This window comes from Mus caroli, unplaced genomic scaffold (genome assembly GCF_978045245.1).
Source record: "Mus caroli unplaced genomic scaffold, Mus_caroli_1 scaffold_16, whole genome shotgun sequence".
Taxonomy (NCBI): Eukaryota; Metazoa; Chordata; class Mammalia; order Rodentia; family Muridae; genus Mus; species Mus caroli.
Window position 1 is genome coordinate 28,779,743 of NW_028227271.1, and position 14,899 is coordinate 28,794,641.

Here is a 14,899-nt window from a genome sequence, read left to right on the forward strand (position 1 = left end):
TGCCTGCAGCCTGGTCAGAGAGGAAGTAAGGACTGGTGTCAGGAGGGAGCTGCTAGGTGACAAAGGGAAGAGCCCTCAGGATAGGGCTGGGGTTGGGAGTGTGGGATTAGGAAGGAAACGCTGGGTGGGTGGGGGAGGAGAGAAGTAGGCAGACATGAATTCCTCAGGGAAAGCTGGGGGGGGGGTTGGAGGGAGGGAAGATTGGATGCCTGAGCCCTGTGAGAGCCCAGGGATGTGATCGGGGGTCTATTAACTGGTTCCAACTTCCAAGGTTTGATCTGTGCAGCCCTTCTCCCAGAATGGACAGTTCTCATGCTACAAAGTCCTGTGTGCTCATCCTCCTTGTGACTCTACTGTGTGCAGAAAGATGGAAAATGGGAGAGTGGCAGGAGGGTACAATGGAGATGGAAAAGGTCCTCAGGGTTGTGGGTACACCTGCACCTCCATTGTGTGCCTGGTGACTGAGGTGTGCTGGAGTCAGTGAATCGGGAATCGGCGTGTGGTGGGTGAAGCCTCCTGTGCTGGGTGCTTTACTGGGTCTGTAATCCTGCCAGCACCTGCCTTGCAATCATCAAAAGATGCCAGCAGAACTTTTGGATCTCTCTACCTCTGGCACAAACCCTGACCACCAGAACAGCCTGTCCATAGACTATCCTGCTGACATGTTGTCCCAGTCAGGCCACTGGCCTGGGTGCTCAAACTGGCAGATCCTTCTTTTCCTGACTCTGCTGCCAAGTCAAGGGGTTTGGAATCCTTAACTCTTGGCATTTGAATTTTTCTTATGCCCATCCCATCCCACTTGAGGCCCCAATGCTAGAACTTCCCTAAACTAAGAGATCAGAGCTCTCTGATGCTCCTATACCTCTAGTTACATCTGTGTTGTGGGAAGCATCATGTTGAACCTCATCTTCTAATGGACTCTGGGAATATCAGTGCTCTGTCATACTCCACTTCCCAGGGGCTAGCTCTGCAGGTTGGATAGGTCAGAACATCCCTCCCTTTTTCATGGACCCAAGACCTACTTACACAGCCACTCACCTTTTCAGCGTACATTTAGTATCTACGTCTTCTCAATATGGTGACTATCTCTCAATATCTCTCAATACCTGTGGGGCTTGGCTAGCTGTGACAGTAGTACAGAGCATATTCGACCAACCATGGCTCTTGGTTTTAGTGGAGTTTACTGTGCATTAATGTCCTTTCTCTGTCCTAGAGGCCAGCAGTTGTGTGAAAGTAAAGACATTGGAGAGGAGAAGTCTACTCTAGGAAGCACATGCCCTAGCCCTCAAGTATTTTCTTCTTTCTCAGCTCAGGGGCTAGAGTGCTACCATTGTATGAAGGCCCCACTTGAGACTGCCTGTAAATCACTTCCCTGCCACTACCCTGATGGATTCTGTATAGCTCAGGAGGCAGAAGTTATTATGGATAAGTTCCCTGTGATCTATATAAAGATGGGTGAGGGTAACATGGGATAAAAGATCAAGTCTGGGTGTGGGGCATTGGGCTATACACAGACACTCTGGTCTCCAGTTGAGCTGAGATGTTGAACCCTGAGACCCGGTGGTGATAATTCACCTACATGGGACAGAGGAGTTCTCTCATGTCTCCTGGAACCCTGGCTCCTGTCGCAGTTACCACCCCCTCAGCCCCCACAGGAGAAGCATGGTTAGTAATCACAGAGGCAATGTCCCAAGCTCCTGACCTTCAGGCTAAACTCCTCCCCAGTTACCTAGCAACAAAAAAGATAGCTGCATACTTTAAGAGTGGCTATATGGCCCCTCCTCACTCTCTCACTCCTCTTGCTCTCTTGCTCTTACTTTCCTCTATCCTTTCACTCCCTCTTACTCTCTAGCTCTTCTGCTCTCTCTCCTTTCCCCTTTCTCTCCTCTTGGCCATGACCAGTCTCTCTCTCTCTCTCTCTCTCTCTCTCTCTCTCTCTCTCTCTCTCTCTCTCTCTCTCTCTCTCTCAACTTTCTCTCTTTCCCCCTGCCGTTCTATGATAAAGCTCTAAAATCATAGACTGTCTCTGTTCATCTGTGCTTACTCTTGCCTGCGTGGGAACCTCTCTCCCTCAGCCCTCTCTCCCATAACTCCGGGGCTACAAGTTGTCATCCCGGGGCCCCAGTTTGGGGGCTGCCTCTTGTCCACCTCCACAGAGTGGGCTCAGTGGCTTAGATGCCCACCCGGGGCCGAGTGGAAAGTGTCAGGCAGCCCTCCCCCATCTGCCTTCCCAGAGCATAGGGAAGACTTCTGGCCACTCTGGCCAGATGTGTGTTATCCTCTCTCCCCCCTCTTTCCCCAGCCCCCCTTTTTAGTTCCCACATCTGGGTACTTGTTACAGATCATGGTTCCCCTCCCTCCAAGAACTTTCCTGAAGTTGAAGTGGGACTACTACAAAGTGGAGGCTGTTGGGTTCCAGGTATGCGCTGAGATGTGGATCATAAAGCAGGGCTGCCCATTGGCATCCATAGTCATCATCATCTCCCTGTGCTGCCGCTGCCCATACTTTATGTCTAAGGCCTTACTGGCTCACTAACAGACCAGGAGAGCTGGAAACATCTGTGAGTCTTTGCATATAATGAAGGAATCTGGAGTTTAGGCTAAAAGAATGACTTAGGAATGTAGATTGAAAGAGACCTTAGGACATATCAGATCTTCCAAACTGCCAGATTCCAGGCATATGCTCAGATAGACATGGCAGGAGCAGCCCCACCCTGCTTTCCAGTTTCCTGTTACTGCCCACAGCCTGCCTGTCTCCTGGAGTAGGTCTCCTAGATATAACTGCCTGGCAAACTGCAAGTCTGAGAGGCTGGTTGCCCTTTCTGCCACTGGGCGATGTTACATTGTGCTCTGTGTGTGTGTGTGTGTGTGTAAATATGGGTGTACATGTATGAACATATATAATGTAATGTATACAAAAGTCAGAGGACATCATTAAGTACCATTCCTCAGGCACTGTCTACTTTTTTATGCAAATGAAACTTGCTTCTCTTGGAACTGGAATTTTAGATGGTTATAAAGCACCCTGTGGGGCCTGGGAAAGAGCAACAAGTGATGTTAACCACTGAGTCATGTCTCCAGTCCCAACCACCTTGTTTTTCAAGACAAGATCTTAAACTGGGACCTAGAATTTTCCAAGTATGGGGCAGTTGGATTGGAGGAAGGTAGTAGAGAGTTCCCAGGACCTCCAGATTCTATGCCCCTTAGCACAGATATCAAAACCACCACTCCCATACTTGACTGGCTCTTTACGTGGTTGCTGAGGATTGAACTTGGGTCCTTAGGCTTACATGTGGCAAGCACTTCACTGACTGAGCTACTTCCCCAGCACATTGTGTGTAAGGGCACCTGTGGACACATGTGTGGATGCATGTATATGCACTGGGGAGGTACAGTGTACCGGACCCAGAAGTTGATGGGAATCTTCTGTGACAACTATTTATTTACTGGAGAAGGGTCTCACACTGAACCCCAAGCTTGCAGGTTGAGCTGGTGTAGCCAGTGAGCTTACTTGGGGATCTCCATCTTTGTGTCCTAAGCATAGAGATACAACTAGGTCACCACTCACGTCCATGTTTTGATGCCCTGTAGCAGTGGGAAGTGGCGTTTTCATGGTTGTGCACACAAGCACTTTATCCACCAAGCATCTTTAACAGCCCATGGCTTTGATTTTCATTTTGTTTGTTATTGAAGACAGGGTCTCACTCTAGCCACAGGATAGACTAGAAGTCCCCATGTAGCCCAGTTTGGAATTGAACTCATAAAAATCCTCCTGCCTCAGTCTTCCAAGTTATGGGATTACAAGTCTGAGATACCATGTCTGGCTTCAACGTGACTTAGAGACTAGACTGGGCCATCCAGGGGAGGTGGCATGTGGCCCAGACATTGGGATCCTCTGTTGTTCCTGCAGAAGTAATTAACTCTCAGATGTCTTGCAGACTCTCACAGTAGCAAAGTAAAGAATAATCTCTGCCTTCCCATCTGCCCTACTAATCTTGAAAAGACCGAGTTTCTACATACTGTCTTCAACTTCAAAGTGAATACCTCCTGCTGCAAGGAAGATCTCTGCACTACAGAAGTTCCCACTTGTGGCAGCACCTGGACCATCACATGGAGTGGCCATGTTCAGCCTGGTTTCAGTCCAACTGCAGACCTTGCTGGGATGGTCCTTCCATCGACTTCCACCTTTGCCCTTTTTTCGTCATTTGCAACCACTGCTTACTGGAGCCCACTAGTGATGACTTATCAGTCATAGAAGCTCCCAGGTGAGGGTATTGTGTGGAAAGTCTTGTTTCAACTTGGTATCCCCTACTGGGTAGGTGCCCTATACCTCTCTAGAGCTTTCAGGTCTATATTTCCTGGAATGTTGTTTTGTTGTGGCTTGCTAATCTTGGCCATGGAAGCATGTGGTCAGCACAGGGAAGAATCAGAATTCCAAGGTATGCCATCACCATAAACATATAAGTGTTTGGGATCATGCAGGCTTCCCATGTGTGCCATTCAATGCCCCCTAATCTAATAATCTAATAAAAGTCTAATAATTCTTTTGTTCTCCCAGTCAAGATCTCTGTTTTTCTTTTGCTACTCTGAGTCCTGCCTGCCAGTTCACATCTCTGCCCTTTCAGCCAGTCAAACTAGGTAATTCATGTTAGCCAGCTCAGAGTGGGGGACCATTTGGTTTGGGTGGGCTGATGCTGGGGGAAGACAGGAGGTTCCCCCGGTTCCAAAGAGCACTCGCTTGCGGCGGGGAAGCTCAGAAAATGAGCCCTCAATGGTGGATTGGAGCTGCCCTGTCAGATTCTTTTTGTCTAGACTTTGAAGGCATTTCCTGCAGGTGCTCATGCTTGGCTCCAAGTGAACAAATCCTAACACTGCCTCTCCTGGAGTCCTAGTCTATGTTGGATGCCCCCATTGGGAAGGCATGACTTGACACATTGAAAACCTGGGATTCATCATTGCTCTGTCTTTTTGGCCTTGAGAGCTTGCTGACACAGAGATGACCTGAAACCATGTAGTTAACATCACAGGAGTCCTCACAAATGTGGACAGCACCCTGGAAACGTGGGTGCTATGAACATTACTTCCTGCTCTTGAAGTCCTCAAGATCTGAGATTGTGTCAAGATGACGATCTGTTATTGTAGAACTATCACTCAAGCAGGGAAGCCCTCGTGCCTGCAGCCCTCTCTCCTGGGACAAGCATAGATCCAGGAATGTGGCCAAGGGGCTGGTTGGGACATGAAACTTAAGACTTGAGTAGGAATTCTGGAGATTTCTTCCATATTTGGCCTTGATTCTGATGCAGTCCCTTTTGGCCTTTACTTCCAAGTGCTGTGTTTGCAGGTATGTACTCACTACCAGTCTGGCCATTCCCTGTTTGTCTTAAAGGGGCAGAGAGCACATGGCCTTGCTGGCTGATGCACTCAGTCCCTTCAGGAGAGCTGGCACCAATGACATGAGCACAGGAGATGTGGTCCTGACTCTTGCCTTCTGCCATAGGCAGGAGAGCTAGCCTTCATCCCCACCTGTGCTAAGCAGGAAAACTGGCCCTTGTAGTTTGAGTGCTGGAGAGTTTTTGGAATGACCAACTCAGTTATCACTGAGAGACAGATCCAGGTCTTAGAGTAGACTCACCCCAACATCTACACCATGTATGAAATGCTGGTGCACATGAAGGTACTGGTCCTACAGATCCAAAGCTAGAGGATCTCCATGACACAGTGCAACAGCATTAGGGAGGAATTCTGGGACAAACCCAGTATTGATAGTGTAGCAGAAACCAGAGGCTTCCAACCAGGGCAAATAGACATTTTAATGATCATCTGTGAGTAATGTTGTTCTAAAAAAAGGGTATACTCTGTGGCATATTGTTCTGTACCACAGTTAATCATGTCCATAATGTTCAAGCACATCCAGGCTGAGAAAGTCCTTGTCCAACTCAAATACCTGTCTCACCCACAAAGGACCCGGGTAGTACTTATATGTTGAGGGACCCTAAGGGACCCTAAGGGCTTTTTCCAGTCCCACCCTCTTACAGCTTCCCTCTCCCTCCTGGGGTTAAGGCTAGGCCACATTCTATTCACCACCCACAAGAACAACCTTAAATAAAAAAAATTCTCAGAAAAAACTCAGAATGTACTGCCTAATAGTTCCCCAACTGTCAGGAGTGTCCCAGGTAGAGTTCAAATGTGTTTCATGATCCTCCCATGCTTTCTAGCCAATAGATTTAAAGGTCAATATGCCACACTTCTTAATCCCTTTCCAGCAGTGTTATTACCTAATGACTAAGCATTCAAATTTATTCTATGAGCCCTTGGGGCAATTCTTATTCCAACCACAACACATGGTGAAACAGTTAAAACAACAGGAACATAAGCAGATGGTCAGTGTCTCCCTCTTTTACTACTATGGGTCAGTATGGATAATTCTCAGCTACTTCTCAAGCTTCATGTCTACCTACATTCCAATGAGCTCCCTAGCTTGCTCCCTACAATAATAATGGACAAACCTCTGAAACTGTCTACAAGCCCCAATTAAATGCTTTCTTTAAAAAAAAAAGTCAATATGCTTAGCTAATTAGTTTGAATTGTAACCTTGCTGATGTAACCTGTGTCTCTAAAAAGTATAAAAACTGCATGTAATAGCCATCTGTGTTTATTTTCTAGTCCCTTGCCTTTAGGGGCTAATTGAAGGTGGACCCTGACTTGATGGAAAATACACACCTCATTTTGCATCTATCTACATCTTGGTGTCTTACTCGGGGGTGTCTCAAAGTATATACTAATGACCTAGGGTGGGGGTGGGATGATGGTGGTGTGTTATATCTGGGGGCTTGTCTGGGATTCTATAAGACACCCCCCCACACACACTGAGTGACCACCTATTAGACAGATTGGAGGAAAAGAGACCAAGCTCCTCAATGGCAACAAGTGCCTACTTGTGTTTGTCTCAGTTTGGAGTAGGGCATCACGTGACCACTGGCTCTTTGCATTTTGATTAGCTATAATTTTCTCTGATGGCCTCAGTTTGTTACAAAGAGTTTTTTGGGTGACAGATAAGAACTACACTGATTTGTGTGTTGCCACTACTGTTGGAATTTGGTCTAGGCTCTGCTCCTCAGTTAACTTGGCAACAGCCAGGTGTGTCTGACTCAGTATAAAAGGGGCTGCTGGCCCCCTCCTCATTCTCTTGCTCTCTTCCTTTAACCTCTTGCCTCTTACCCTTCTCCCCACTCTATCTACATGCTCATTGATGCCCTCTACTCCTCTCCCTCTCAATCTCTCTCTCTCTCTCCTCTCTCTCTCTCTCTCTCTCTCTCTCTCTCTCTCTCTCTCTCTCTCCCCCTCTATCCCTCTCCCTCCCCCTCTCCCTCTCCCCCCCTCTCCTTTTCACTCAATTCCTCTCTTCATGCCCTAGAATAAATTCTATTCTATACTATACATCCAAGGGGCTGGCACTTCATGGAGAAGAGATTCCTCATCAAGGACCTGCAGAGGAAGCCATTCCCCTACACCACACAGCACCTCCACCAAACACACCCTTGGCTTCTCATCTTTTTATAAACACAACAATTACTTCCTGTTGCATTACATGATGATTACCAGAAGTGACTTACAGATGAAATAATTTCTTGGGATTTAACTCCCCAAAAGTCTGTAATGCTGGAGAGCCATGACAGCAAGCAGCAGACCTAACAACATCTGAGCTATCTCAACAGGAAGCAGAGCAAGCAGGAGAAATGGGGTAAGGCTACAAACTTTCAAAACCCACACACCATGACTATTTCATGCTTCAAGGCTCCATAGCCTACATGTCCCATAACCTCTCTGAGTAGTACCACCCACTGGAGATGAAGCATTTAAATACATCAGATTATGGGGACAGTTAACCCAAACTGCCACAAATGTAAGTCATTTCAAGCCTTCACTACAGTTTAAGGAGGGATGTTTAAAACTGTGTGGGTGACTAATAGGTTTTCTCTGCCTGTGAAATAAACCAATGCAAGCCAAATTAAAAGATAGAAAAGAACAGGTTTATTGGGGGTAGCTCTCAGGCAGGTCACCAGTTCCAAGGAATAAGGACAGAGAAATCATTGGGCAGACAGGGGTACAGCACAAATACAAGGAGAGAGAATAGCAGAGAGAGAGAGAGAGAGAGAGAGAGAGAGAGAGAGAGAGCAAAAATGAGAGACCAAATGATGCCTAGATTACATAGGAAAGAGCCTCTGGAGGAAGGGAAACTCAGCCTCTGGGCTGGAAAATTTAAGGCAGAAGAGGGGGGAGGGTAGTATGTTAGTTATACCTTGCAACACATAGGAACTCAAAGAACAAGGAGTCCATGACTGCTTTGATATGTTAAATAAGCACCTCAGCTGCTTGTCCTGGGTCTGAAACCCAACAGTGACCACCATTAACCTTTTCTCACCTGTTGAGAATGCATTGAGGCCTTGCTTAATGCTGGCTGACATTGAAAACATTGAGATAAAAACACTGAGATCTGGGAGGGAAGGTTGTATTTGGTTACACTTCCCTATTGCTGTTGATCACCAAAAGGAAGTCAGGACAGGAACCCAAACAGGGCAGGAGCTGATGCAGAGGCAATGAAGAAGTGTCCCTAGTTTCTTGTCCCACTGCCCCACCCACTAGTGTCCCAATGTCTTATTCAACCAAGTATCTTATAGAGCCCAGGACCACCAGCCCAGGGATGGCCCCACCCAAAAATGACTGGGTTCTCCCCACCCCCATCAATCAGCAGTTAAGAAAATGCTTTGCAGCTGGTGTGTATAGAGGCATTTTCTCAATTGGCCCTCTAGTATTATTTGTACTGGTTATCATAATTGGGACCTACATCCCCCAAAGTGTTACTAAGGGTCAGATAAAATTCTAAAATCACTGTGGTAGGTCTGAAATCACTGTACTGAGACCAACACTCTCATGTGCAACAGGCTAGAGTGTTTTTGTTTCAAGATAGCAGAAGGTTGGATGCAGGGTATAAGCCACTTATTAAAATGGCAAGCCTAGACCAAGGGCACAAGTCTTATATGGAAAATTAGAGGAAATTTAACAAGGGCTCAGTAATCTAAAACTTTATTGGTGGGCTCCAGGGAAGTTACATGAGTCAGTTTCTCATTGGCTGCTCTGGTAGTCTTACCATATTTGTTGAGGCCATGAGGAAATTCCAGGAATCAACTCAGCTCCCAGATGATTCCAGAGCCATCAATGATTAACAGCCCATTGTTGCAATCTCTTTTCCTAGGAAACTGAAATGCCACTTCCAAAGTTTGTATTTTTTTTTCAGGGAACCTCTCAACTGTCACTCAACAACATTATTGAAGACAGTCAAGGATTTGATAGAGACACCTGAGTCATGGAGGAAATAAGGAATCGCATGACTCCATTTGGAAGGCAGGAAACCTTTACCTGTATTGTTAAAAATAAGTTTGGCTCTGTTTCCTGGAGCCTGTTCTGCCCCATCCCATGATCTTAACTTGTTTTGGTTGCCTTTCCTAAACTTTCTGAATTACGAGATGACCTCACTGTTTTCTTGTTTGTTTGTTTGATTTGTTTTGTGACTGGCGGTCTGATAATCTGCTTGATACACTTGGAAGCCCTCTGATTCAATTTGGGACTTCCTAAAATATCTCTTACATCCCATACGCCTGACTCAGTCTATATAATCTAGCCCCTCTATTTCAATCAAAGAGCTGTCGTCCAACACAGTCTACTGAATTATACCCACCATCCCTGCAACTGTATGATGCTCAGCTCCTCTTCATCCCAACACCACAGCCCATGGGGGAGGGGCAAGTGGCATTTGGAGGAAGTACACTTGGTTAATGTGAAACCTTTGCTGTTATGACTCAAGGTTGTTTTTAACCTTGGCTTCTTAACAGAGGTTATTCATTCTCTGAGGAGGGTAATGGGCTTGGCTAAGGTTTGACCTATTCAGTGTGACAATAGTCAGGATTCTGGCTGAGTTGGAAGGCAGGAGAGAGGGCTGGGTGTGTTTTTTGTCTTGTATGTAGACCTCTCTGCAGAGGGCCTGTCTTCTCTAACACAAGCCTGATACCATCTGGTACCTCTAACTCTAAGAATACACAAGTACTCTGTAGCCCTCTCCCTTAAGAGTTAATGTAAGTGGTCTGTCAGTAACTTGGGAATGACTCCACCACTATGGGAAGCTAGATCCCCATCAGTGGTGTTGGATGGAAACTGGAGGACTAATGAGAACCCCTAGTTTAAGACTTTTAGAGAAACAGTGAGCTGCACTGTATCTATATGGCCTTTGTCTCCAAAGAGAAGGTGATGGTCCAACTGCCATCCTAGAGTAGGGATAATGTTGGCCCAGGATTCCTAACAATGAATTCAGAAGAGCACAACAGCAACAGGTTTGTGATACTGGACAGAAATCTCTATACTCAGAAGGGAGCATTGCCACCTGTGGTTCCAGCCATTAACCCTCCTGCCCTTCTCCAACCACAAGTGGTCTCAGAAGATGCTAGAATATACAGGAAACAGATTAACTGAAAGAAGGATTCTATGACAGTGCTTTTATGATGGGATAAGAATTGGTGGTGACTTAGCTGCTCAGAAATTATGCCCTTCCTGTAAGTGACCCCACCCATTCTCTGTAAAACTGCCCCATAAACTCATTGGATGTTGAAATTGGGAGAGATTGTCACTTGGATCTTTCATTGATTCCCTATGTTTGTTTGCAGAGGCTTCCTGTCTACTACTCTTTGTTTCACATACACTTGTTCATGCATGAGCCAATGCCTACTGCAGCATGTGAAGGAATTATAGAGACATTTCTTTCTTGCTCTCATCCTCTTCCCACTGTGCTGAGTTATGCAGTGTTGGAGGCAAAGAGTTTGCTTTTATGATAGATGATATGGTAAAGAGGGAAGGATTTGAATTTTTGTTTTTGTTTTTGATTTCTTTGAGATAGGGTTTCTCTGTGTAGCCCTTGCTGTCCTGGAACTCACTTTGTAGACCAGGCTGGCCTCAAACTCAGAAATCTGCCTACATCTGCACCCCAAGTGCTGGGATTAAAGGCATGCTCCACCACCACCTGACTTGTTTTTCAAGTCTTTGTTGTTTCAGGTCTCTATCTCTGTCCAGCACCCACAGCTCCATACATCACCTAACACATCAGACACTACTTAGTAACTTCCATCCCAGTTGTCAGTTCTTGGCTCAGGACTCTCACTTTGTGGATGCTAGAGCCTTTTGGGTTCTTGCTCACCAGAGTCTGTGTTTAGGTATTTGTCAGTTGTTTGCCTGTTTATAGGAAGGAGGACCATTGGCTCTGAGCCTCTGCAACTCATACATCCTATTTATAAACAGGAAAAACAAGGTGGGAGTAGCAGAAGCAGCAGCAGCTGCAGCACACCTTTGATAGCTATGTTTTGGAGCCAGCCTGGTCTACTGAGAAAGTCCTAGGACAGCCAAAGCTACACAGAGAAACTCTGTTCAAAACAAAACAAAACAAATCCAAAACAAAACAAAAGAAAAGAAACAAAAGGAAAAAAAAAAACAGGAAAGGGCTGAGCAAGTTGCCTCCTTCCCTTGCTTTCTGACTGGGAAGCACAAGTCAACTGTGGCCCCTGCCCCTCTATCCTCTTATTTCTCCTGTGCCATGGTCCCTCCCCAACTGCTATAAATTTGGCTTGACCAGGTCACTAACAAATCTTGGGAACTCTTAAACAATAAACATGATGGCCTGGAGAAAGTAAGTATAGAAACCCCTCCCTTTTCAGGATGCCAGCTGGGAGGAGTTGACAGAAAGTAAAGTATTTATTTCAGTCAACATCTGACAGACCTTTCCACTGTGCCTGCAACCAGGTCAGAGCAGAAGTAAGGACTGGTGTCAGGAGGGAGCTGCTAGGTGATAAAGGGAAGCCCTCAGGATAGGGCTGGGGTTGGGAGTGTGGGATTAGGAAGGAAGGGCTGGGTGGGGGGGGGGAGGAGAGAAGTAGGCAGACTTGTATTCCTCAGGGAAAGCTGTGTGGAGGGTCAGAGGGAGGGAAGATTGGATGCCTGAGCCCTGTGAGAGCCCAGGGATGTGATTGGTGGTTTATTAACTGGCTCCAACTTCCAAGGTTTTATCTGTGCAGCCCTTCTCCAAGGATGGACAGTTCTCACGCTACAAAGTCGTGTGTGCTCATCCTTCTTGTGGTCCTACTGTGTGCAGAAAAATGTGAGATTGAAAATGAGAGAGGGCCAGGAGGGTAAAATGGAGATAGGAAAGGGCCTCAGGGTTGTGGGTACACCTGCACCTCCATTGTGTGCCTGGTGACTGAGATGTGCTGGGGTCAGGGGACTGAGAATTGGTTTGTGGTGGGTGAAGCCTCCTGTGCTGAGGTGCTTTACAGGGTCTATAATCCTGCCAGTGCCTGCCTTGCAACCATCACCAAATGTCAGCAGGAATCTTGGAACTCACTATCTGTGCCACAAACCCTGGCCACCAGAGAAAACTGTCCTTAGACTCTACCATATTTCCCTGGCCTCCCAGTCAGGACACTGGCCTGTGTGTGCTCAAACTGGCAGAACCTCTTTTCCTGACTGGTTACCAAGTCAAGGAGTTTGGAATCCTTAACTATTGGCATCTGACTTTTGGTTAAAGCTCAGCCCATTCCATATGAAAGCCCAGTGCGAGAACTTTGCTACTCTACGTGGTTTCAGCTCTCAGATAACCCTATACTTCTAGTTACATCTGTAATGTGGGAAGCCTCATGGTGAGCCTCAGCTTTGAGCTGGGCACTTGGAAATTCAGTGCTCTGTCATGTTCCAATACCCAGGGGCCAGCTCAGCAGGTGTAGTTTGGAACATGTCAGAACAGCCCTCCCTTCTCATGGCCCCAGTACCTACTTACATTCTCACTCACCACTTCAGCAGCCATTTGTTATCTATGTCTTCCCAATATGGTGACTGTCTCCCAAATACCTTTAGTGGGGTGCATGTCTCTTCTGTAGGGCTGGCTAGCTGAGACAGCAGTACTTAGCATATTTGAACAACTGTGGCACTTGGTTCACTTTTGCTTTGGGTGGAGGTGACTGGGCAGTAATGTCCTTGGAGGCCAGCAGCTGTGTGGAAGTAAAGACATTGGAGAGGAGGGGTCCGGACTAAGAAGGACATGCTCTAGCCCTAATGTATTGGCTTCTTTCTCAGCTCAAGGAATGGATTGCTTCCGTTGCCTGAGGGTCCCACGTGGGTTTTTCTGCCCAACAGTTCCGTGCTCCATCAATGATAATTTTTGTGTTACCCAGGAGATAGAAGTTGGTAAGTTCCCTGTGGCCTATATAAAGATGGGTGAGGAAGGCTTTGGAGAAAACATCATGTCTGTGCACTTGTTATGGACCAAGTTCCCCATCCCTCCAAGTAGAGTTTTCCTGGGGTTGGAGTGGGACTTCTGCAATGTGGGGAATTTTGAGGTCCAGGGATGTGCTGGGATGTGGATCATAATGCAAGGCTACCATTGGCATGCATGGTGTTCACCATCCCCCTCTGTTGCCAGTGTACTCATGTAATGTTTCTGCCTATACTTTATGTCTAGGGTCTCACTGACTCACTGACAGACCAGGATAGCAGGAAGCATCTAGTGAGTCTTTGCATATAATGAAGGAATCTGGAGTTTAGGCTAAAGGAATGACTTAGGAATGTTGATTGAAAGAGACCTTAGGACATATCAGATCATCCAAAGTGTTAGATTCCAGGTATATGCTCAGATAGACAAGGCAGAAGCAGTCCTGCCATGCTATCCAGTTTCCTGTTCTGACCACAGCCTGCCTGTCTCCTGGAGTAGGTCTCCTAGATATAACTGCCTGGGGAACTGCAAGAGTCTAAGAGGCTGATTGCCCTTTCTGCTGTGCCACTGGGTTGTGACTGTGTGTGTGTGTGTGTGTGTGTGTGTGTGTGTGTCTATAACTACAGGTCCTCATGTATGGATGTATGTAATATAATGAATGTAAAGATCAGAGGACATCCTTAAGACAAATTCCTTAGGCAGTCTAGTTTTTTATGCAAATGAGTTTTGGTTCCCCTGGAACTGGAATTTCACTTGGAATTTCACTAGACCTGTGGGGTCTAGAAACCAAACCTTGAGCTTTTGCAAGAGCAACAATTGCTTTTAACTGCTGAGCTATGTCTCCAGTCCTAACCACCTTGTTTTTTGAGACAAGATGTTTCACTGAGACCTAGCATTTGTCAAATATGCTGGGGGTGGAGTTGATGCAGGTAGCAGAGAGTTCCTAGGACCTCCTGTTCCCCCTCCCCATTACAGAGATCATACCAAGTACTACCATCTCCTAGTACTTCCTGATATCCCCCTATCAGCCCCTCCATCATAGAGATCATAACCAGCCCTCCCATGCTTGGCTGGATCTTTACATGGTTGCTGGGGATTGGACTTGGGTCCTTTTGCTTCCATGTGGCAAGCACTTCATTAAGTGAGCTGCTTTCCCAGCACATTGCATATAACAGCATCTGTGTACACATGTGTGGCTGTCATGCACTGGGAAGGTATGGGACCAAGAGTTGATGGGTATCTTCTGTGACAACTATTTTATTTACTGAGGAAGGGTCTCACACTGAACCCCAGGCTTTCAGGTGGAGCTGCTCTAGCCTGTGAGCTTACCTCGTGGATCTCCATCTTTGTGTCCTGAGCACAGTGATAAACGTAGGCCACCATGCCAGACCATCCTGTGATGAGCTCTAGTGACAGAAACTGGGGGCTCATGCTTGTGCACACAAGCACTTTATCGACCAAGCCTCCTTACAAGCCCATGGTTTTGATTTTTGTTTGGTCCATTTGTTATTTCAGACGGGGTTTCACGGTAGCCACAGGATAGCCTAGAAGCCCCATGTAGCCCATGTTGGAATTGAACTCACAAAAATCTTCCGC

At 46.6% G+C, this 14,899-nt stretch overlaps 2 pseudogenes; both read left to right on the forward strand.

The window, feature by feature from the left end:
* The first annotated feature begins 299 nt into the window (after positions 1-299).
* On the forward strand, positions 300-4,235 carry LOC110288798 (lymphocyte antigen 6A-2/6E-1-like; annotated as a pseudogene).
* A 7,891-nt stretch (positions 4,236-12,126) lies between these two features.
* LOC147000752 (lymphocyte antigen 6G-like) overlaps positions 12,127-14,899 on the forward strand; it is a 37,985-nt pseudogene continuing 35,212 nt past the window's right edge.